Genomic DNA, 22,614 nt, shown 5'->3' on the forward strand with positions numbered 1-22,614 from the left:
TTTTCGAATATAGGAAAATGTACTATTGTTTTTTCGAATATAGGAAAATGTACTATTGTTTTTTCGAATATAGGAAAATGTACTATTGTTTTTTCGAATATAGGAAAATGTACTATTGTTTTTTCGAATATAGGAAAATGTACTATTGTTTTTTCGAATATAGGAAAATGTACTATTGTTTTTTCGAATATAGGAAAATGTACTATTGTTTTTTCGAATATAGGAAAATGTACTATTGTTTTTTCGAATATAGGAAAATGTACTATTGTTTTTTCGAATATAGGAAAATGTACTATTGTTTTTTCGAATATAGGAAAATGTACTATTGTTTTTTCGAATATAGGAAAATGTACTATTGTTTTTTCGAATATAGGAAAATGCACTATTTTTTCCGAATATTCAAAAATGTACAATTTTTTTCAATGTTCAAAAAATTAAAAATAGATCATTTTTTTTTTCAAAATTGGAAAATGCACTATTTATTTCGAACATTGGTAAGTGCACTATTTGTTTCGAATATTGGAAAATATAGATTTTTTTTTTTTAATTTTTGAAAATGCCCTACATTTCAATATTCGAAAATATCATCGTTTTTCAAGACAAAAAAACCAACATTTTTACTTCGTCCGCATAATAAAATTCTGAGTAGTGAATTTAAGATACAGTAACAATTTATAAAAAAATCATAAACCTTTTTGGATCAAATTTTCATAATTAAAAAACTGAGTATCTGAAAATGTTCGACCCCTTGGCAAAATCATCAAGCTCGTGAATATTCAAGACGGAGCACGTTTTAATATTTCGTGGGTGGCATCAATTTTTTATCTCCATCTCTCAAAGTTTGTCAAAGAAGTTTGTCCCTCGTCGATAGAGAAAAGCCTCCTCCCTCCCCCTCCCCCGCCTCCCCTATCTTCATTATAGCGCTAATTAGGAAAACTCTCCTTGATCCCAAGCACGCTTCAACATTTTTTATAAACCACCCCCCACTAAACCTTCCAGGCGCGTCTTTCTACAATCTACAGTAAACCTGGGGGTGAACCCCCCTTTCACCCTGAATGCTCTGGGAGTTAGGCAAAATTCCATACTTCAAAACCACGTGAATCGACGCTACTGTTAAAACATGAAATTATATCGCGTTCCCTATGATTCCGTTCTCAAATGACTTTATTAATTTTTTCCAAAGAATATATTTAATTATATTAAGAATAATGTACCTTAAAATACTGTGAAGCGATTAAATCGGAATTGCGTAAGCGTTAGTTTTAATATATTGCAATTGCAGGCATAATTTTTAAGTTAAAGCTCAGGGAATATAACATTATACCTTAAAATAACTGCTTTTTTCCAAATATATAAGGGAAAATTTTAAAAAATATATATGTAAATGATCTCTTATTACAAAATAATTTAATTGTGTTAAAAACGTGGACTACTGCGCCATCCGCCATTGGTTTACTGCAGGCGTCTGCTAGCCCGAACTCTTTACCCCTACGGTATTGGTTGAATTTTCAAAGGCTGAGAGAGGTTAGGGTAAGGTAAGTGTAAGAGGTTCGAATTAGCAGACTCCATTAACCAATGGCGGATGGCACAGTAGTCCTCGGTTTTAAGTCTAATTAAATGCCAGTTATTTTGTAATAAGACGTCATTTATTGTTTTTAATATTTTCCCCTTTTATATTCAGAACAAGGTCGTTCTTTTAATGACTAATGTGTAGAAACGGAATCTTTTCCTTTAAATATGATAAAAAAAATTCAAATTGTATTCACAGCTAAGTGTTGAATCACAAAGATAAAATTTTAATCATGTTATATTAGAAAGTCGCTTGTTTGTTTATCTCTATGTTTTTTCTTTAACAAACATACAAACACTAGGGAAATTAGAAATGGTTTGGTTGAGTTCTTATCAAGGTTGGAAAGTCGGACATTAAAGGGACACTATTGGCAAAAATTAAGTATTTTTATTCTGATTCCTTATGTTAAAATATGCCGCCTTGAATTTTTTCAGATTTTTTGAAGCGCTATTTATAGTATTAAACAATATTTGAAGTTTTGTATCCAAAACATGCATTTGAATTTTGATAAAGCGACCTACCGGCCAATCAGCGCCCGCGATTTATAAGAGTCAACCCCCAAAGGTTTTCTCGGGCGAGTCTCATTTGCGTCGTCTGCATTATGTTCAGAAATATGTATTCTACTTTTTAGCACTCGAAAGAAAGACGCGTTTTCGATCGTTTAACGATAAGCGGATTAGAAACTTTAGTAATTAGCAGGTTTACGCTTTTATACGTTTCACTTAAACTCAAATTACTCTCGTAATCTTATTATATTAAAATGTGGCGGGTCGTATTTTGTTGTATATCTTGAGTGTCTAGTTATTAGCCTTTGGAATGGGAAGATCTGTGCTCTTAGATTATTGTTACTATTATTTTTTGTGATCTTCGAGATGGAAAAAATTTAAAACCCATCTTTTACACCTCAGCAGAGTCAAGCTGCAACATAATTACTATCCTCCTCAAACTTTAGCAGACGACGGGCCCCGCGGAGTCACTGGTAACGAGCCCACTCTGAAAAAATACTTATTTCCCTCCCTGCTTTTCCTGTTTGAAGCAGACAACATACCACTTAATATTTTCTAACCCTCACGGGATTGGCTGATTTGGCTCTATCCCTAAAGAGGTTTTTATTGGCCGGTAGGTAAGTGCGCTAAAATCGAGACCCATTGCTAAGCCTAACAAATTTTAAAGAATTTAATTTTCATTGAAAAAATTGTTTGAAAAATCAGAAAAAAAATTGAGGCTTCATAATTAATTGAAACGAACCAGGAAAAAATAAAACATGGCACTAAGATTTTCAGCTGAGAGTCTCCCTTTAAGGCGGTAAAGAACGTCCTATTTTGGACACGTAAAATTTTAGCTTTTTGATTAAGCGATAATTAATCGTCGTTTCGTTGAATTTGAAAGATGCAAAAAATATTTGTTTGTAAAATACAAAATAAACAACAACAAACAGATATCTGATACAAGAAGGTGCAAAGACAATTTAGTATGTAATATCTACATTGACAGAAAAATCTTCACGGTTTTGTGGTTTACTGACCCTTAAAGGGACATTGAATAAGGCATCAGCGGATGGGTAAAAATTAGTTGAAAAAAACGTCAAAGGCACCAGATGGCGCCAAGATACAAAGAATCCACATGGAATTGGACTGAACACAAATTCCTAATTGTTTTTCGCGAGATTGCAGTGCCAATTTTCCGAAGTGGTAGTTATCGAAACGGACTAACTTTCTTTTAGCCACGCTTATCTCAGACGTATTTCAAATAATTTTTACCCACCTGACGACGCTTGCTTTACACTCCCTTTAAAATGCCCATGGCAACGCAAGATAGTTTGACTAGCAATCCATAAAGAGTAAATATCGATAAACAGCATAAATAAATATAAGTTACCCAATCAATATTCAAAGTAAAATAAAATAATTTCATACTTAAGTGTATTTTCAGATTGAGTGTACAATTCAATCGAAGCTGAACCGTTCCAATTATTACTATGTACTGTACGTTTGAACTAAAATAGTATTGGCTGTATGGAATTCTGAGGGTGAAATTTTGGTAAGGAGATTCTGGTTAGCTCTCGCTCCATTAAGGTTAATCATTAAAATTTTGATGTATTCGCTAGACGGCGTTCGCGTTGCGTTGCGCTTCGCTTCTGGGATTTCTTTGCTCCCATCGTATTTTTTCTCTCCCCCGGTTCTTTTCTTTGGTTATTATAATTTTTTTCCGGCTTCCCTTATTTCGGCAAACTTTATGCAAAGTGGAAAACAACGTATTAATAAATTAAGCCACCGCCAAGCACCCCCCCCCCATCACCCTCTTTCGTCTTACTTTTTTATTCATCTCTTTCATATATTAAGGACGAGTTTACCAAAATACAGGGTGTTCATTCAAATAATGAAGCATTACTCGCATTACGTCTACTCAAAGAGAATATACCAAGAGGAGCAGAAACTTTGTAAATAGATTCCATTACGATTCATAAATTTGAACTGTTAATTTTATCTGATTTGGATTTACCTCAAAATTTATTTCATTATGGAATGTCTTTTATGCTAAGCGATGTCAGAACGTTTCAAACAGACAGGCAAACAAGACATGAAACATTTATCCCGTTAAAATATTTTGTCACAACAAGACACGTACATAAGAATATAAATTTTACAATTTAAAACAAGAATTTTTCTAAAATTTATTCGAACACGTTTTTTAATGTTTTGTTAATTTGCTGTTGCTTGGTAAAAATGTGTTCCAAATAAATTATATCTGAAGTTAATTTATCCATTAATAGGGCAACATTTAATTTATTGTAGACTAGTATAAATATCTGACAAGCAACTCCGGGACCCTTTGCTACTAGTATTCGCATTAAAAGCCAATAAAAAGGGTTAGTAACAGCTAAGTTAATAAATTTGTCATGTTTCTATACCTTCAAAAATTTTCCCCACTTCATGCGTGAAACAATGCCTTTAATAAAATAATCTGAACCCACTATGTTTGTAAAAAAAAAAAAAAAAAACTCGCGCAAAGTGTTCCCGCATAATATATCTGCTTTATTTATGCTTATTTCTATTTGATTCACTATTTATAAGTCGCTATAGCTTCTTTTTGAATCGGTAAAGGGTTTTTGACGAAAAAAACACCAAGTCCTGAATGAACAAATAGGGGGAATGTATGGATTTAGATCCAATTTGAGTCTAGGACAAATCGCTAGCGGCTTACGACCAGCTCTTTCTAATATTATAACACTCGCCTAGGCTTACGCACTAAAAAAAGAAGATAGTCTTGGAAAAAAAGAAACCATCTCTTAAGAATTCTTCCTGAAATTCTTTTTACCCTTTAAGAAGTCTTTTTTTTTTGTACTTTTCTTAATGTTGTGTGTCGGAAAAGAGCCTAAGAATCAAAGTGTCGGACACTTCATTGCTTTTGAAGCTGATATAAACCGTTAGAGATGGGCCGATACCGATACCATATCGGTATCGGTACCGATATTTGGCTTTAACCGATATATCGGTATCGGTTAAAAATGAACCGATATTTCTAGCCGATATTTTTTGAAGAAAATAAATACTTATGTTGAGAGTAGATGGCGCCATAAGACCTAAACTCTGAGACAGCACAGTTTTTCATCTATTTTTGGATAACGTAACTAGTATCTAAAATGGGTTTTTCGTATGAAAAGCCAGTTTTATAGTTTCAAGTACCGAAATTGGATCGAGAATCATCTATAGAGATGGGCCGATACCGATACCATATCGGTTTGATATCGGTTTAATCGAAGGATCGGGTAAAATATCGGTATCGGTACGTATCGGTTTCCCAAGTATCGGATCATATCGGTATCGGTTTAAACTGGTATCGGCCCATCTCTATAAACCGTAGACCAGTCTTTACGTTGTCTCGTAATAGACCTTTTCAATGTAAAAAAGGCGGTACGCAACCCTCAGCAGTATCGGAGCTGATAAATACACCCTTTCGACGAGTCTAAGAGGGAAAGGCGCGGGGGTAAAACTCTGCCTTCCATCTCGCTTTTTAGCGCCTGCGCTGTAGGCGTTTTTGATCTGAGAGTACGCAAACACGGCACTGGAGCAACCCCCTTGTATTTCCCGATACTAAGGGTTGCCTATCCCCCTTTTCCCATCGAAAGGGTATATTGCCGTCTCTGCGCACTCTCATGATTCAAAATTACTACAGCGCAGGCGCCAAAAAGCGAAATCAAAGGGCAGCGTGTTACCCCCGTGTCTTTCCTCTTAGTTAAATCGAAATGGTCTTTCAGCCCTGGAAAAACGGGAGCGGTTTGCATAGGAATTATTGCCCTCTTTCCCTCAAAATGGCGGATTGAAGCGCATGCGGGAGAAGACGCACGATTGGCTAAGCGGGACCTGATGATTAATATATAAGTTTCTATCGGGTGTTACGTGGCTGTCAGAAGGATGCTGACAAAAAATGGTTCATCTCCTTTCTCTCACAATGGTGGAAATACCAATAACCGATTTCAGTATTTTTGTAACTTTAGGGAATACAACTATTAAGGTAATTAAATTACAATTTTTTTTTGCAAAATTTTAATTCGTAACTTACTTGTAAATTGAATTAAATTACCGTAATTAATTTCACATCTCTAATTACGCGACGTTACAACGATACAACTAAAATTTAACTCCGATTAAATGTTTGTCTAAATTTAGTGTTATTTTCAATTTCAAGAAATAAACAAACATGAAGTTAATTTCAATTCTGTTTTGTTTGATTCTAAAATGGATTTTAAATACAGTTTATTCATTGAACCATATCGCATATTCCGCTTGGTTTCTGAAAAAAAAAAAAATCCACGTAGGATTTGAACCGAAAAAGACAGCGCGGACTTTAGTATACAGAGTTCATCCCACTTTGAAAATACATTAAATTGAAAGGCGGTTCCATACAAAAAATGTTGGAACGTAAGTTTAAAGGTCAAATACGGAACCCGAAGTTCTTTTTTCAAATGTATTTTCAAAGTGGTACGAAGGAATTCAGTACGACGAAAGGTTTTTCTGTCGCGCCATACACGGGAGCTTTGCGGGAAAGTCTAAAGCCCCTTTTTTCCCCGCTCTTTCCTCTCCAGAGAGGACCAGCTAGGAAAAAGCTACGATGAAAAAAAAAAATGGTGGGGGGTTTGAAGACCCCCATCCCCCTGTGGCACTTTTACGCTATTTCCCTATACACAGCTGCAATATCGATTAAGCAATCAACGAACCACGTTCTTTCAGTTGGGGGTGTCATGGGGGGGGGACGAAAAAAAGGGCCAACCTTGCCAAGTTCTTTTTTAGAGCTTCCTCTGCCAGCACTTGGCAGAATGGGTAAGCCGCCGCTAGCCGCTGCTGTCTAAAAGCCAGGGACCATACCCGGTAGGACGCCATTTCGGAAAATATATAGGGTGACCGCGTGTGCCCCAAAGAAGGCATCCCCCCCACCTTCTTCCTCATCCCATCAAGTGGTGTTGGCGCGCGGTGGATGACGGTACGAAAAAAAAACCTAAATCAATAAATGGAATTACCTATATAGCGGGTGGGAACGACACCCAGAGATTTGAAACCTCTTTATGTACCTTTAAACAAAAAAATTTGTGTACGTTACGTTTAGTTCAGCTAAGTCATTTGCGAGTTTTGCAGTAATATCATAATCATTGCGGGCAGTCTGTAAAATTGCACAAACCAGTTTATTTAATGCTTGGACCAGTTTTTAAATTCAAGAAGTGGGGGTTACTGGTAATCGGGACCAGTTAATTAGTTGCAAATCTATAGGAAAATTATGAGACCAGTTTATTCATTGTTTTGGACACTAAGGGGTCACTGGTCCCAAGGTCTATAGTTTAAAAAATATTCTTATTTCCTAGACTGATTGCGACATCTATATTTCGCGATATTTCGGCAATGAATGAAAGTATAACACGCGTCGTCTGCTATAGCGTATTTTTACAGTTCTTACTAACTTGAAGGAAAAGGTAGGTAACAAAACCTTATATCTTCTTTCCAGATATAAGATATCTTATTACAAAATAATTAGCATTTAATTAGTCTTAAAAACGAGGACTACTGCTCCACCCGCCATTGGTTTAGTGGCGTCTGCTAGGCAGAACCTCTCTCAGCCTGTGAGAATTCAACCAATTCCGTAGGGGGTAAGTGGTTCGATTTAGCAGACGCCACAAAACAAATCGTGGGACAGTAATTCTCGTTTGTAACATGATATCATTTATTTATTCTTTAATATTTTTGTTTTTATATTAAGAAAAAGGCCGTTCCTGTAATGTATAATTATAAGTTGTCTAACCTTATCCTTCAAATATATAGGAACATGAATTCATAAATACAATCATTTATCCTTTACTTGCATGATAGTTATATTAAATCAGGGATAGATTTAATTTTAGAAGTAGAAATGGAGAACGCCGAACGGTTAGTATTTACTTCAGCCCGACTTATAGCCCAGTATAGAGCCCCTCCCTCCAACACGTAACGAAAAGTTTAAACTATCTTATTGGCTCATTTAAACTACCTTTTGATGGCTTTGCTGATAGGGACGGCGAAAAATACGCAATTCTATTTTACCTCTGTAGCTATGACCCGCCTCATCTTTCATACCCCTCCATCCCGTGGAAGGGGGTCCGGGACTACGACGCGCGCCCAGATTACCCTGTTCTCCATTCCTACTTCTAAAATTAAATCTATCCCTGAAAGATAACAAGAAATGACTCTACTTGACACAGAATAAATGATTCTATTTGAATTTTTATAGTACTAGATAGTTTTTGAATGAGTGAAGAAATTCTTATTCCTTTTTTTGTACTGTGCATTGCGTTTTAAAGTGGTCCATCCACATTTGGTAGGGATCCAGAAAAAGAAGGCACTATAAAGTATCCTTTCCCTCTGAGACTATGGGGAAGCTTCCGCTTGTAGGGGTTTTATTTTTTCATTCGCTACGAAGGAGAAACTTAATGGTTCGAGTCCAGACTTGGCTTTTTCGTTGCTTCGCAAGAAAACAAAAAAGATTTCGGTGTTGGCAGACAAGCCGTTCTTAAAAAGAAATGCCAATACGAATAAAGAAGAGAACCATCGTCATAATAACAATAAAATAAAATAAAAAAAAACGGAATAACAGTTTTATAAACGCGCAATGTCGTGTCAAAGAAGAATTTCTCATCCTTTTAAGCTTTTTACCACACAAATGTTGTCATTTCTGGACTTTAATGACCAAATTACAATTTAATATAAAATAAAATATGATTTGACTAAAACTTTAAAATGCGTATGTTTTTTGGTTTGGTTTGGAATTTAAATTAAAAATTTTGAATATCAAGAAATAATTTAATTTTTGTTTTTAGAATATTAAATAGCTTAAATGAATTATATTTTGGAAATTTTCAATAACAAATTAAGGTCTGTAAGGACCTCAGCTTTTCATTCTGTTTCTTTTTGTCACAGTGTGGGAAAAAACAAATGCATAGATATTTAGTTACGACTTAACAGAAAATATTTCCTCATTTTATTTGTATGGGATAATTGAGAATTTATCTTCGTGAAAGATGTGAAAAAAAAATTAAATTAAAGAATCAACTTTATTTTTTATAAAATAAACTAAAACGAATTTTTCTTTGAAATTTTCGTTTCAGGTAATATATTATAGACTTTATAGTTCAGTGTAATTTTGTGAAAACAGTGACCACGATGCGAAAAAGGTTATACCCAATCAAAACAAAATAATACTTAAGCCCAGTTCCCACTGGGAAATTTATTTTCCGTGGAAAAAATTGAAAAAGGTTTTATTTTCAAGTGAAAAATTTCTCGTCGTAAGCCTTTGCTAAAATAATTCCTATCATATTCCTTAATCTAGCTTGTTAATTTAATGTTGATTAAGCCTCGTCACCCTCGTGGAACTGAAAGTACCAAGGATGACCTCTCCCTATAGTGACGTTAGTTCCTAACAATCTTCTCATTGGTCGGGTACCCTTAGGAAAAAAATTGTCAGCAACACGGAAACCGAGCAAATAATAATAAAAAAGTTTTTCTTTTTTCAATTTTCGTTCAGTGGAAACCGGGCTTTAGGCATCTGTATTCTGAATTTGGTTTCATAGGCAAATTACGCATATTCGCTTCAACCTTCAGTTTTAATTGCAGGCGATAATCTGCGCTTTAAAAACAAATCTAGAAGGCAAGTTACCCTCTTCGCCAGGAAAAACTCGTAAGGCCAAATAAAGCTTGATCCCTTTTTACGTGAAATTTAAAGAGGCTGACGATTCACGTGGAATTTCTTCCCCAATCAAAATTTGAGCCAGTTGGGGAAAAAATAAAAAACAGCAACTTAACGTTAGAAAAAAAAGCCTGCAAGAATTTTGGGGGCTGATAAGGATGTCGAGCTATGTTAAAGGCTTAAGACGTTGGACGGAAGGTGCAAAAAGATAGCGGCAAAAATTCCTACACACTTGACACTGTTACATTAGTGTTAAGTTAGCGTAGCATCAAATATAGGAATTGCCGTCGCGATTTCGCTGAAACGGCTGAATGGTCTCCTCCGATACCAACTGAACAAGGAGGCTTTTAACCCTTTCCCTTCGCACGATCTTTACAATGTTACCTGGATCTAAGAGAAGGTAGTTGCAAAGTTCACTTAGCCTTTCGTAGCGCTAACCTCTGACAATGTTTAAGAGTTGGAAAAACACGAATGGGGAAAGAAACTAAATACCAGCCTGATTTTGCAACGAAGTAAAAACTACCGGCGTATGGTTACATCACGTATTCACGGATTAAAGAATTAAGTAGTACCAGTAAAAATGGGTGGATAGACCTAAGTCAAGGTGCAACTGCATTGAGTTTTATTTGACGGCGGATGGATATATACAATGTAACTTGTGTAGAATCATTTGATGGGATGAACTTAAAATACCAACCCTTTCCTTGGCCTTCCATGATAGCAGCATCATGCGAGGGGAACGACAATCTCAACAAAGTGAAACAGGATTTTGTGATCCATGAAAAAGATTTCGCAATTTTCGAAATCTTCTTAAAAATTTTATTAATTCCTCTTTGTTTTCGTGATTACGATTTCGGAGTTCGACTCAAAGATTTCGCAAATTCGTTACTTTGCCAGAGATTCCACGAATTTGCTAAAGATTTCATTATATCGCCAGAGATTTCGTCAAAGATTTCATTTCATTAAGAAGTCCAGCTCTTTATTTTCGCGATTTCGTTTTGTCTCAAAGATTTCACGAATATGTTGTTTTGCCAAAGATTTCGCGATTTATTTTGCACGAGATTTCGTCAAAAATTTCGCAAATTTGCAAGAGATTTAGTGATTTCGTCAAAGATTTCGCGAGTTTGCAAGAGATTTAGTGATTTCGTCAAAGATTTCGCGAGTTTGCAAGATATTTAGTGATTTTGTCAAAGATTTCGCGAGATTTGCAAGATATTTAGTGATTTTGTCAAAGATTTCGCGAGATTTGCAAGATATTTAGTGACTTTGTCAAAGATTTCGCGAGATTTGCAGAGAGATTTAGCGATTTCGTCAAATATTTCGCAAATTCGGCAGAGAGATTTAGCGATTTCGTCAAATATTTCGCAAATTCGGCAGAGATTTCGCAAGAAATTTCGCTATTTTGCTGAAATAACTTGAATTCGACAGAAATTTAGCAACTCGGTTATTTCGTCAAAAATTTGCGAGGAGCATACGAGATGTCGATCCCCTCGGCATGATGTATACCGGTAGTTTGCCCCTGGTATCAAAATGAAGGGGCGTGTCAGTGAACTAAGGGGTTTGAGAGTGTGAATCGCTAATTAAGCGAAAAAAGGCCGCTAATTGGATTTGATTAACGCGCTCGCTATTCTTAATGACTCGTCGTTAATACGCGGCGATGTAATTGACTTTGTTCGCAACAACTATACAACTATTGCCGCCGCGCGTCAGATTTCCCTCTTTTCACCCAACAAGCGATGACGACGACGCGACCCCAGCGCCACACCGGAAAATAATACCCCCGGCCCTACTTACACGCGCTCTACCCAAATATTGTTCGACACCGCGACTTACCCTGAAATGTATACATATTTATAAAGCTTAGTGTTTTAACACTTTGTTAAGTGGGGAAGATCTGAGATCTTCACGGGGCAAAGTGTACATAATGGATAATAACCGAATTTCGTATTTAAATAAATCTATCTTAGTAATTTAACTTGAAAGATCATTTTCCCCTCTGTTAATTTTAGTGAAAATCTCCAATGATATCACTGCTGTCAGTCAAGTCGTTTAATGGCAAGTCAAAACCAACGTACAACGCGGATATGTTAACCAAATAATTTCGTGAATATATCCCAATTATTTGATTAAATTAGCATTATCTTCTTAAGTTTCTTAGTTAAATTTAAGGGTCATCCGTAAAATACTCCAATTTCAACTTGAAAACTGTGGCCCAAATGGCGAAATGTCATAGAAAATTTTCGACTCAAAGTCGCCCAAAGAACATCCCGTTAATTTATGCTAGACATATCAGAAACACCCTGTATATTTCTAAAGTGGACAAACTAAAACAAAACCTTTCACTAGTTTGTAGTTAAGAAAAAAGCTTAGTTTGACACCAATGTATAACTTATACCGCGTTTTTTTATTTATTTATTTATTTTTATGGCTGTGTCGAAATGCGTTCAGAGCACAAAATCAAATAAATCTGTTTTGTACCAGTATCTACATCTCAAATCTGGCAGCCCGACTGTATGGAAACTGTAGTTTCAATATTTTAGCGGGAAATGTGCGGAAACAAACCTACTGACTTTAAAAATGATTGAAATAGTACATTGCGTTCAGTACACCCAGCCTGACAAAGATCGGTCGGTTAACGGTTTTATATTAACAATACCATTTAAAGCCTGGCAGCCCGGTTAAACGGTGATAACCATATTTTCTATCTATATGTTAGCGGGAAACGTATGGAAAACAAATCTACCCACCATTGAAATTGGTTTGGGAATAAAACTCGGTTAAAATTCCAAAAAGCTAAAACTGCATTTCGTGGCATGGCAAAGACATTTTTGACAAATCCGCCATGCACGTGAACATATTTCTTTCCCGCCAAAAACCAGAGGGATGGGAAGGTGAGAGGTAGATATTTAAAGATATAGTCGGTATTCGTGGCCCGAATTAAGGGGTTGCTAGAAAAAAGAAAAAGAAAAAAAACTACAAAGAAAATGGTACATTTACAGATACGGGCCTACTCTACAGCAACCACCAAGTAACCAACCAGTGTTGGTTGGAGTCACATGATATCGCGAAAAGTCTCCGAGGCCGAACCACCGAACCCTCTAAATAATATTCTTCAAGCAACCATCAGTTCCACCAAAAACAGTGCCAACCGATGTAAGTATAGGTTTCGATCTACCAGCACGAAAAAGAAACCCAAAAATTCGTGGTTAGCAAAATAAGTTCGTCGCAGCTTCAAAAGTCTTAAATACTTGACGGAATCGTATATAAGTTTAACTTCCTTTTATTTAGAAGTCTTAAGGTGAGATGTAGAACATAGGAGGAGGTGATTTCGCGGGTTTGATATTTCCTCACCTAGTAGACCAAACTGAAGAAATAAGAGAACTTTTCTTTCTTTTTTTCTCTCGTGAAAGAAGCTCGAGTGCACTGGTGCAAGTCTTACTACTTACTACCCCCGCATTTTCAATTCCACTCACGTACCATTAAGATTAAGACAGAGAGCTAACCAGTTTACTCTGCATGAGTTTGTATATGTAGGGAGATTTATTTCATTTATGGATAATTCCGTATTGGTTTATTAAAACGGTTTCGTGTAAAGGTTTATAAAGTGGTTTGCAACCAATGGGCGCTTATTTATTTAAGTGTAAAATAAAGTTATTTACGATTAGGAATTTAGTTAGGATATCCGCGTTTTACACGAGACACTTTAAATTCGTTTTGAACCGTTTTGGAAAGGTCGAAATGGAATATTTTGTTGTTAAACATAGACATCTTTCATGAGAAAATGCAATTACTATTTTTGAAAATGGTTCCAAAGTTGCATCGTGTAACCGCAGCAAACATGCAGCAAGTAGAAATGCAAGGAGAGGGGTTAGTCACTTGAGGTTATCGGTGGTACAAGCCCAAAGAACCATGAACAGTCATCTTAAGTTTAATTAATTTAGGCGATTTAACTTCTTGTTTAAAACAGACTAGTTAGAAATGTAACCTCACCAACGTTTTTTTTTTTGGTAGAGATTTTACTCACCTAACTTATATTCAATTAAGCTAACCTATTTGCTCAGCTACAGTTGACTAACTAAACTGTGTCTAAAGATTGTATCATCTGATCCATAATATTTCTCATCGCCAACTGTTTGGTTAAGGTTTCAGCTCACCAACTTGTATTCACATGAATTAACTGATTAAAGGCCTTTTCAGACTATTCAACTTTTTAACTCATTTAGATGGGTCAAAAATATGAGTCATCAAAAATTGTTCAGTGATTAATTTTTAATTTGGTGATTCAATTTGTCCAACTTCTGGTCACACGACCCAATTAGTTTACTCAACACAAGTTGACTCATCTAAATGAATCGAGAAGTTGTATTGTCTGAAAAGACCTTAAGGTTCTTTCAACTAATTCTAAGAATTTTCACCACGCTCTTCCACTTCACTATTTCAGTCAGAAAAACGTAAATAAAGCTATCAGCTGCTGTTGGAACGGAAATTCCAAGACACTCCTAGGGAAATGTGTATACTTTATATTCAATATCTTTCAATCAATGGTATTTGCTACTCCCAAACTTCGCCGAAATAACGATTGAAATCAGGCATCCACAAACAAAATAAACTGAGGTAGGTAAATTGAACCGGAAACTGAATTTTACCCTTTTACATTACATCCTCGTAACCGGTTGAATCCAACATTTCCCATCTAAATTTTTCTAACCCATTTGACAATATCAAGGTTAAAAACTTGACATATCTCAGGCGGCTTTGAGCAGTGGAATATTAATGTCATTTTAAAAGGGGGTATGGTAATTTAAAGGGATAGTCTCGCATTTAATTTCGACTAGGCCCCTCATAAGTTTTTGATACTTTTAAATATTAATATAAAAATATCAAAATTAGTTAAAATTGTTACATAAAAATTGAAAATATTGCAAAAACGAAAACAAATTGACGGTGTGACCAAGCTGATAATTATAAAATGTCCACTTTAAAACTTAGATGCTTGGGGTCTACTGGCATTTTAGCCACTTAATTAATCAATGAAAACATTCAAAGGTTAACCATTTAAAAATGGACAATATTGCAAAAACGGAAACAAATTGGCCGTTTGACCAGGCTGAGAATTATAAAATGTCCAGTTTAAAACTTAGATGTTTGGGGGTTTTTACTCTCCTTGTGGCCACTTAATTAAAAAGTTTCAAAGTTAACAATTTTCAGTGACCAATGACCAGTTTTTAATTAAAGTGCTTGGACTCTAACCATTTTAAGTGGCCAAAGTCTAGTCGTTCAATTAAAGTGCTTGTACTCAACTGGCCAAATGTCCAGTTTAAAATCGTTATTTGTAGATTTTTAATTAAAATGCTTGGACTCTAACCATTTTCTGTAGCCAAAGTCCGGTTTTTTAATTAAAAAGGTGCTTGGGCTATACTTTCCACATGTCCAGTTTCAAAAAATCCATATTTCGCAGCCTGGATTTGACTGTATGACGTCAATACTATGTCGCCTTCTGGTAGGACATAGTCCAAAGACCGTGCCTTGGTAACGCCGTAATGATAGAATTTTACGCTAGCTACTAACCCTTTAAGTTGCCACAATAACTTATCAACAATGCTTAAACTCCAACAATATTTTAGCGTACAGCACCTCGCGTTTCCTGTTCCTGGATGATGGGATGGCGTATTACCTAGACCTCGAAATTATCCAATGAATTTACTTGAAAAAGCGGGAATAACCCTCAATGTCAAGATTTTCTCCGAGGGATTACCATTTACGAAGCAGACACGAATATATATCGGATTTCGGATAACTTTTTCAATTTCTCCTTTTCTTTTTTTCTTAAACCACGGGGAGAGTTAGGAAGGTCACTCTTTATTGAAAAACCGAAAGAGGTTTTTTTTTAAAAAAACCTTACGATGGCATACAGAAGAAAAAAATCAAGGACTCTTAGTGTTAGCTAAGAGTAATAGAAAAACTATCCCACGTTTTTTTTTTCACGTTAAAAAAATCTACGGGTTAGGGTTAGTTTAGTTTCACCCTCTAATTTTCTTTTTTTTGGATTTTGTTCATGAATGTATCAGTTTGTAGTAGTGGGTAATATTTTTTGAAGACCGATAATTATATTTATTTAGTTCTTAATTTAATAATAGATCACTAACAGTTAGCGCATGTCCTCATAAAGTTTGTTAATTGTATCAGGGATAGATTTAATTTTAGAAGTAGGAATGGAGAACGGGTAGTATTTACTTCAGTCCGACTCTTAGCTCTATATAGAGTGCCTCCCTCCAACACGTCAAGGAAAGTTGAAATTATCTTATTGGCTCATTTAAACTACGTTTTGATGACGTTGCTGACGGGGACAGCGAAAAATAGGTTTACCTCTGTCGCTATGATCCGCCTCTTCTTTCATACCCCTCCGTCCCGAGGAAGGGGGTCCGGGACTTTGACGCGTGCCCACATTACTCTGTTCTCCATTCGTACTTCTAAAATTAAATCTATCCCTGATTGTATTTACTGTTTATCAGTTCAAAAAATACGTGGTTTTTCAGAATTTTTACCGTAAATTTAAAAAAATTAACTTCAACAAAATTGTTTTTTTTAATATTTAAAACCATTACTTTGCGTCCATTGAATTTTATCGTAGGTTATTTAAATTTATTGTTTATCAGTTTCAAGATAGGTCTTGGACAAGTTTTTACGGTAAATTTACAAAAATAAAAAAATTATACTGAAACGTAAATTTTGTTCGTATTTAAAACAATTATTTGGAGTCGATTAAGTTTTATTGTAGTTATTTTAAGGGGTGAACTTTAACCTCAAATATCTCAGTCCAAAGATGAAATTTTTGAAATCTGTTTTGCCACAACCCAAGCCTTAATCTAAATTGTATTTATAATTAAAAACAATTAATTATTGAAATAATTTAAATCGGTGTGAACTTTGACCTCAAATATCTCAGTCCAAAGATGAAATATTTTAAATCTGTTTGTCACAACACAAGCCTTAATCAAAATTGTATTTATAATTAATAATTATCGAAATGAATTAAATTGGGGTGAACTTTGACCTCAAATATCTTAGTTTAAAAATGAAATTTTTTAAATCTGTTTTTGTCAGAACACAAGCCTTAATCTAAATTATATTTATAATTAAAACAATTAATTATCGAAATAAGTTACGGCCAACAAACCGTGCACGTTATCCATTTAAAAACCATTTACTACCTAAAATAAATAATTGAAATAATTTAAAATGTAAAACCAGGTACTTATGAACAACCCCAACTTGTTTCTCAACATATATCCATCCAGTATGGGGTACCCATAAAAAATACCCCTTCCTCCATTTTGAGTTAGTATAAAAAAAAGGTACGGTGGCGCTGTGATGACGTTAAAGGGTGTACAACCTGTTTCCTTCCATTTACTTCTTAAATCCTTTTCTACCCCTCGTAGATCTTAGACGGGTTAAAAAATTTTTTTTATTCTTTACCCGAGCTATTAAAACATATTTCTTTTCAACATCCGCGCTGCACATTATAAAAAAAAACTTAGTGAATAAAAAAACCCTCTTTTTTTCTCTCAAAACTTAGCGGTTCCTTCGACAATCAAAACATAACTGAGCTTTCACTTTTTTATCCAACGAAACTAGGTAACCTTGAGTTCCTCTTTTTCTATACCAACATCGCCCAGGTAAATAAAAGGTATATAAAAAATAATATTCAAAATTTTTTTTTTTTCAATTCAAATTTCTGGGAGAATGGACTCCGAAAAAATGTCCCCACGGGCGGGTAAAGAAAAAAAGGGTGCCCTTTCTTTTTTTTTACCCTTTTAGGGGTCCCAACAATTCTGAAGATATTTCGTAGAAATTACATCCGCGTTATTCAAAAAAGACCCACCACCTATGGGCTAGTTTAGGGTGAAAATCTTAAGTAATTTGATGCGAAATGCATGGTGGTTGTGTTGCCCTGTTATAGTCAAGGTTATTTTCGTGATAAAATAGCAATTTTAGGGAGTCTGAAATTATGGAATAAGCTTCTGATAAAATTTAAGCATACCAACGGACCTTTAAAGGGATATTATTAGCAGAAATTAAGTATTTTTTTTTCTGTTTCCTTATGTTAAAATATGCCTTCTTGAATTTTTCTTGGTGCTACAGTGTAAATAATTCGTCCATGAATATTGATTGCCCATTATTTAATTAGTAAAAAATAAAGAACATACATTAAAGGAAAGGTTCAGGCAACATAACATTATACCTTAAAAAACTGCCTTAAATCTAAAAATAAAATAAAAAAATATTAAAAAATAAATTATCTCTTATTTAAAAGTATATCATTTATTTGGTGTTTAAAACGCTGACTACTACATAGCCATGTTTAGAGGCGTCTGCTAGCCAGAACCATTTAGGGGTGAGGGGTTCTGGCTAGCAGAGCCACTAAACCAAGGGCAGCACAGTAGTCCTCGTTTTATTGTTGCTAAAAATGCCAAAATCAATAACTAATAATTCTCAAATTCCCACGTGTAATTAACTAAAACCCTGGGCGCCGACAAACCCCTGTAAGCTTTCATCTCTGTTAGGCAATGAAGGCTGGATTTCTAAAAGCTATTTATGGGAAGAAATCTACCAGGGGTTATTTCAGCACCAAGGCTTAATTGTTAATTACAAGTTAATCTTTAATTACACATGCATTTGGAGAAATATTAGTTATCGATTCATGCATTTTTATTAATAATGAATTTATTAAGACAAAAAAAATGATATTTTAGCTTGAATCTTCCTTTAAACCTTCTTCATGGAATCAAGAAGCGATATCTAGTTTACTAGGGAGAAGGTATAAATTCACCACATTTCTAGCTTTATGTGCAGTCCAAACGTAGGTCCGGAGTTCATCCCCGCCTCTAAATTACAGCTAGCATCTCATTGGTTCTTGTAAACTCACGTCAGGGCGACGCGAATGACGAAAATTACGTATTTTCAGACTGAGGAGAGGCGAAATAGCTCGGCCTCCTTTTACGTCCCCCCTTGTATTTTGAAAGGGGAACTGGGAAAATGGCGCGCGAATACTTAGGCATCTTATAACTTCTCCCTAGTAAACCAGATATCGCTTCTTGGTGGAATTAAAAAGAATTCTGGTAAGGATGTTCCACCGTTTAAAGTAGCTGTACTCCGTTGTCAACGAGCATTTTTTATCAACTCTTTTTTTTGTGGTGGGAAAAGAATTGAGAGAGTCTAGGGGTACAGTTTACTCGTAAGATTTTGGTCGCTAGTTTTCAAGGATTTCTCGATTCTTTCTCCGATTAGTTTATGGAGGATTTTATAGGACCAGGAGGAGACTTGAGGAGCAAAATGGGATGGATAACTAAGACTGAATGATGGACGGATGAAGGGATGAAAAGCATTTAAGAGGAGCATCCCATCTTTATTATTATAATATTCAGCTGTGTTTTCTTAACTGCATCTGTTAGATTTGAAATGTTAAGGAGACACCAATTTTTCCCAAGACTAAAGTGAAAAACCACACTCGTCAGCAGGATACTGACTTTGATTAAAATAAATATGTAAACGAACGGGATCACAAAAAGCAACATATATCGCGATCGAAACTGAGCTATCGAATAAAGTTGATCAAACATAACTAAGAATGAACGAACGAACTCCATTTGTTTTTCACAAGCAGAAAGATCAAACCCATTTGATCGAACAGTACTCTGTAGATGGTCAAATGGTCGCGTCCCAATTGATCAACGACGGGGTCGAAAAGATCGCGTCCCAGTTGATCAACGACGGGGGTCGAAAAGATGGCGTCCCAGTTGATCAACGACGGGGGTCGAAAAGATGGCGTCCCAGTTGATCAACGACGGGGGTCGAAAAGATGGCGTCCCAGTTGATCAACGACGGGGGTCGAAAAGATGGCGTCCCAGTTGATCAACGACGGGGGTCGAAAAGATGGCGTCCCAGTTGATCAACGACGGGGGTCGAAAAGATGGCGTCCCAGTTGATCAACGACGGGGGTCGAAAAGATGGCGTCCCAGTTGATCAACGACGGGGGTCGAAAAGATGGCGTCCCAGTTGATCAACGACGGGGGTCGAAAAGATGGCGTCCCAGTTGATCAACGACGGGGGTCGAAAAGATGGCGTCCCAGTTGATCAACGACGGGGGTCGAAAAGATCGCGTCCCAGTTGATCAACGACGGGGGTCGAAAAGATCGCGTCCCAGTTGATCAACGACGGGGGTCGAAAAGATCGCGTCCCAGTTGATCAACGACGGGGGTCGAAAAGATCGCGTCCCAGTTGATCAACGACGGGGGTCGAAAAGATCGCGTCCCAGTTGATCAACGACGGGGGTCGAAAAGATCGCGTCCCAGTTGATCAACGACGGGGGTCGAAAAGATCGCGTCCCAGTTGATCAACGACGGGGGTCGAAAAGATCGCGTCCCAGTTGATCAACGACGGGGGTCGAAAAGATCGCGTCCCAGTTGATCAACGACGGGGGTCGAAAAGATCGCGTCCCAGTTGATCAACGACGGGGGTCGAAAAGATGGCGTCCCAGTTGATCAACGACGGGGGTCGAAAAGATCGCGTCCCAGTTGATCAACGACGGGGGTCATAATAATCGCGTCCCAGTTGATCAACGACGGGGGTCGAAAAGATGGCGTCCCAGTTGATCAACGACGGGGGTCGAAAAGATCGCGTCCCAGTTGATCAACGACGGGGGTCGAAAAGATCGCGTCCCAGTTGATCAACGACGGGGGTCGAAAAGATCGCGTCCCAGTTGATCAACGACGGGGGTCGAAAAGATCGCGTCCCAGTTGATCAACGACGGGGGTCGAAAAGATCGCGTCCCAGTTGATCAACGACGGGGGTCGAAAAGATCGCGTCCCAGTTGATCAACGACGGGGGTCGAAAAGATCGCGTCCCAGTTGATCAACGACGGGGGTCGAAAAGATCGCGTCCCAGTTGATCAACGACGGGGGTCGAAAAGATCGCGTCCCAGTTGATCAACGACGGGGGTCGAAAAGATCGCGTCCCAGTTGATCAACGACGGGGGTCGAAAAGATCGCGTCCCAGTTGATCAACGACGGGGGTCGAAAAGATCGCGTCCCAGTTGATCAACGACGGGGGTCGAAAAGATCGCGTCCCAGTTGATCAACGACGGGGGTCGAAAAGATCGCGTCCCAGTTGATCAACGACGGGGGTCGAAAAGATCGCGTCCCAGTTGATCAACGACGGGGGTCGAAAAGATCGCGTCCCAGTTGATCAACGACGGGGGTCGAAAAGATCGCGTCCCAGTTGATCAACGACGGGGGTCGAAAAGATCGCGTCCCAGTTGATCAACGACGGGGGTCGAAAAGATCGCGTCCCAGTTGATCAACGACGGGGGTCGAAAAGATCGCGTCCCAGTTGATCAACGACGGGGGTCGAAAAGATCGCGTCCCAGTTGATCAACGACGGGGGTCGAAAAGATCGCGTCCCAGTTGATCAACGACGGGGGTCGAAAAGATCGCGTCCCAGTTGATCAACGACGGGGGTCGAAAAGATCGCGTCCCAGTTGATCAACGACGGGGGTCGAAAAGATCGCGTCCCAGTTGATCAACGACGGGGGTCGAAAAGATCGCGTCCCAGTTGATCAACGACGGGGGTCGAAAAGATCGCGTCCCAGTTGATCAACGACGGGGGTCGAAAAGATCGCGTCCCAGTTGATCAACGACGGGGGTCGAAAAGATCGCGTCCCAGTTGATCAACGACGGGGGTCGAAAAGATCGCGTCCCAGTTGATCAACGACGGGGGTCGAAAAGATCGCGTCCCAGTTGATCAACGACGGGGGTCGAAAAGATCGCGTCCCAGTTTATCAACGACGGGGGTCGAAAAGATCGCGTCCCAGTTGATCAACGACGGGGGTCGAAAAGATCGCGTCCCAGTTGAGCAACGACGGGGGTCGAAAAGATCGCGTCCCAGTTGATCAACGACGGGGTCATAATAATCGCGTCCCAGTTGATCAACGACGGGGTCATAGTAATCGCGTCCCAGTTGATCAACGACGGGGTCATAGTAATCGCGTCCCAGTTGATCAACGACGGGGTCATAATAATCGCGTCCCAGTTGATCAACGACGGGGTCATAATAATCGCGTCCCAGTTGATCAACGACGGGGTCATAATAATCGCGTCCCAGTTGATCAACGACGGGGTCATAATAATCGCGTCCCAGTTGATCAACGACGGGGTCATAATAATCGCGTCCCAGTTGATCAACGACGGGGGTCGAAAAGATCGCGTCCCAGTTGATCAACGACGGGGGTCGAAAAGATCGCGTCCCAGTTGATCAACGACGGGGGTCGAAAAGATCGCGTCCCAGTTGATCAACGACGGGGGTCGAAAAGATCGCGTCCCAGTTGATCAACGACGGGGGTCGAAAAGATCGCGTCCCAGTTGATCAACGACGGGGTCATAATAATCGCGTCCCAGTTGATCAACGACGGGGTCATAATAATCGCGTCCCAGTTGATCAACGACGGGGTCATAATAATCGCGTCCCAGTTGATCAACGACGGGGTCATAATAATCGCGTCCCAGTTGATCAACGACGGGGTCATAATAATCGCGTCCCAGTTGATCAACGACGGGGTCATAATAATCGCGTCCCAGTTGATCAACGACGGGGTCATAATAATCGCGTCCCAGTTGATCAACGACGGGGTCATAATAATCGCGTCCCAGTTGATCAACGACGGGGTCATAATAATCGCGTCCCAGATGATCAACGACGGGGGTCGAAAAGATGGCGTCCCAGTTGATCAACGACGGGGTCATAATAATCGCGTCCCAGTTGATCAACGACGGGGTCGAAAA

The 22,614-nt window shown here is 38.0% G+C and overlaps 1 protein-coding gene and 1 long non-coding RNA gene across 7 annotated transcripts in view; one reads left to right on the top strand and one right to left on the bottom strand.

Moving 5' to 3' along the window:
- Positions 1–22,614, bottom strand: part of LOC149710210 (zinc finger protein rotund-like) — a 411,108-nt gene that overhangs the window by 265,663 nt on the left and 122,831 nt on the right. The window lies entirely within an intron of this gene.
- Positions 12,728–16,940, top strand: LOC149710213 (uncharacterized). The gene is made up of 3 exons (XR_016376972.1): positions 12,728–12,931; positions 14,220–14,392; positions 15,403–16,940. It is a non-coding gene; the product is annotated as an uncharacterized LOC149710213 (long non-coding RNA).

This window comes from Phalangium opilio, unplaced genomic scaffold, assembly GCF_054372755.1.
Source record: "Phalangium opilio isolate 3A_F unplaced genomic scaffold, DU_Popi_V2 ptg000011l_1, whole genome shotgun sequence".
NCBI lineage: Eukaryota > Metazoa > Arthropoda > Arachnida > Opiliones > Phalangiidae > Phalangium > Phalangium opilio.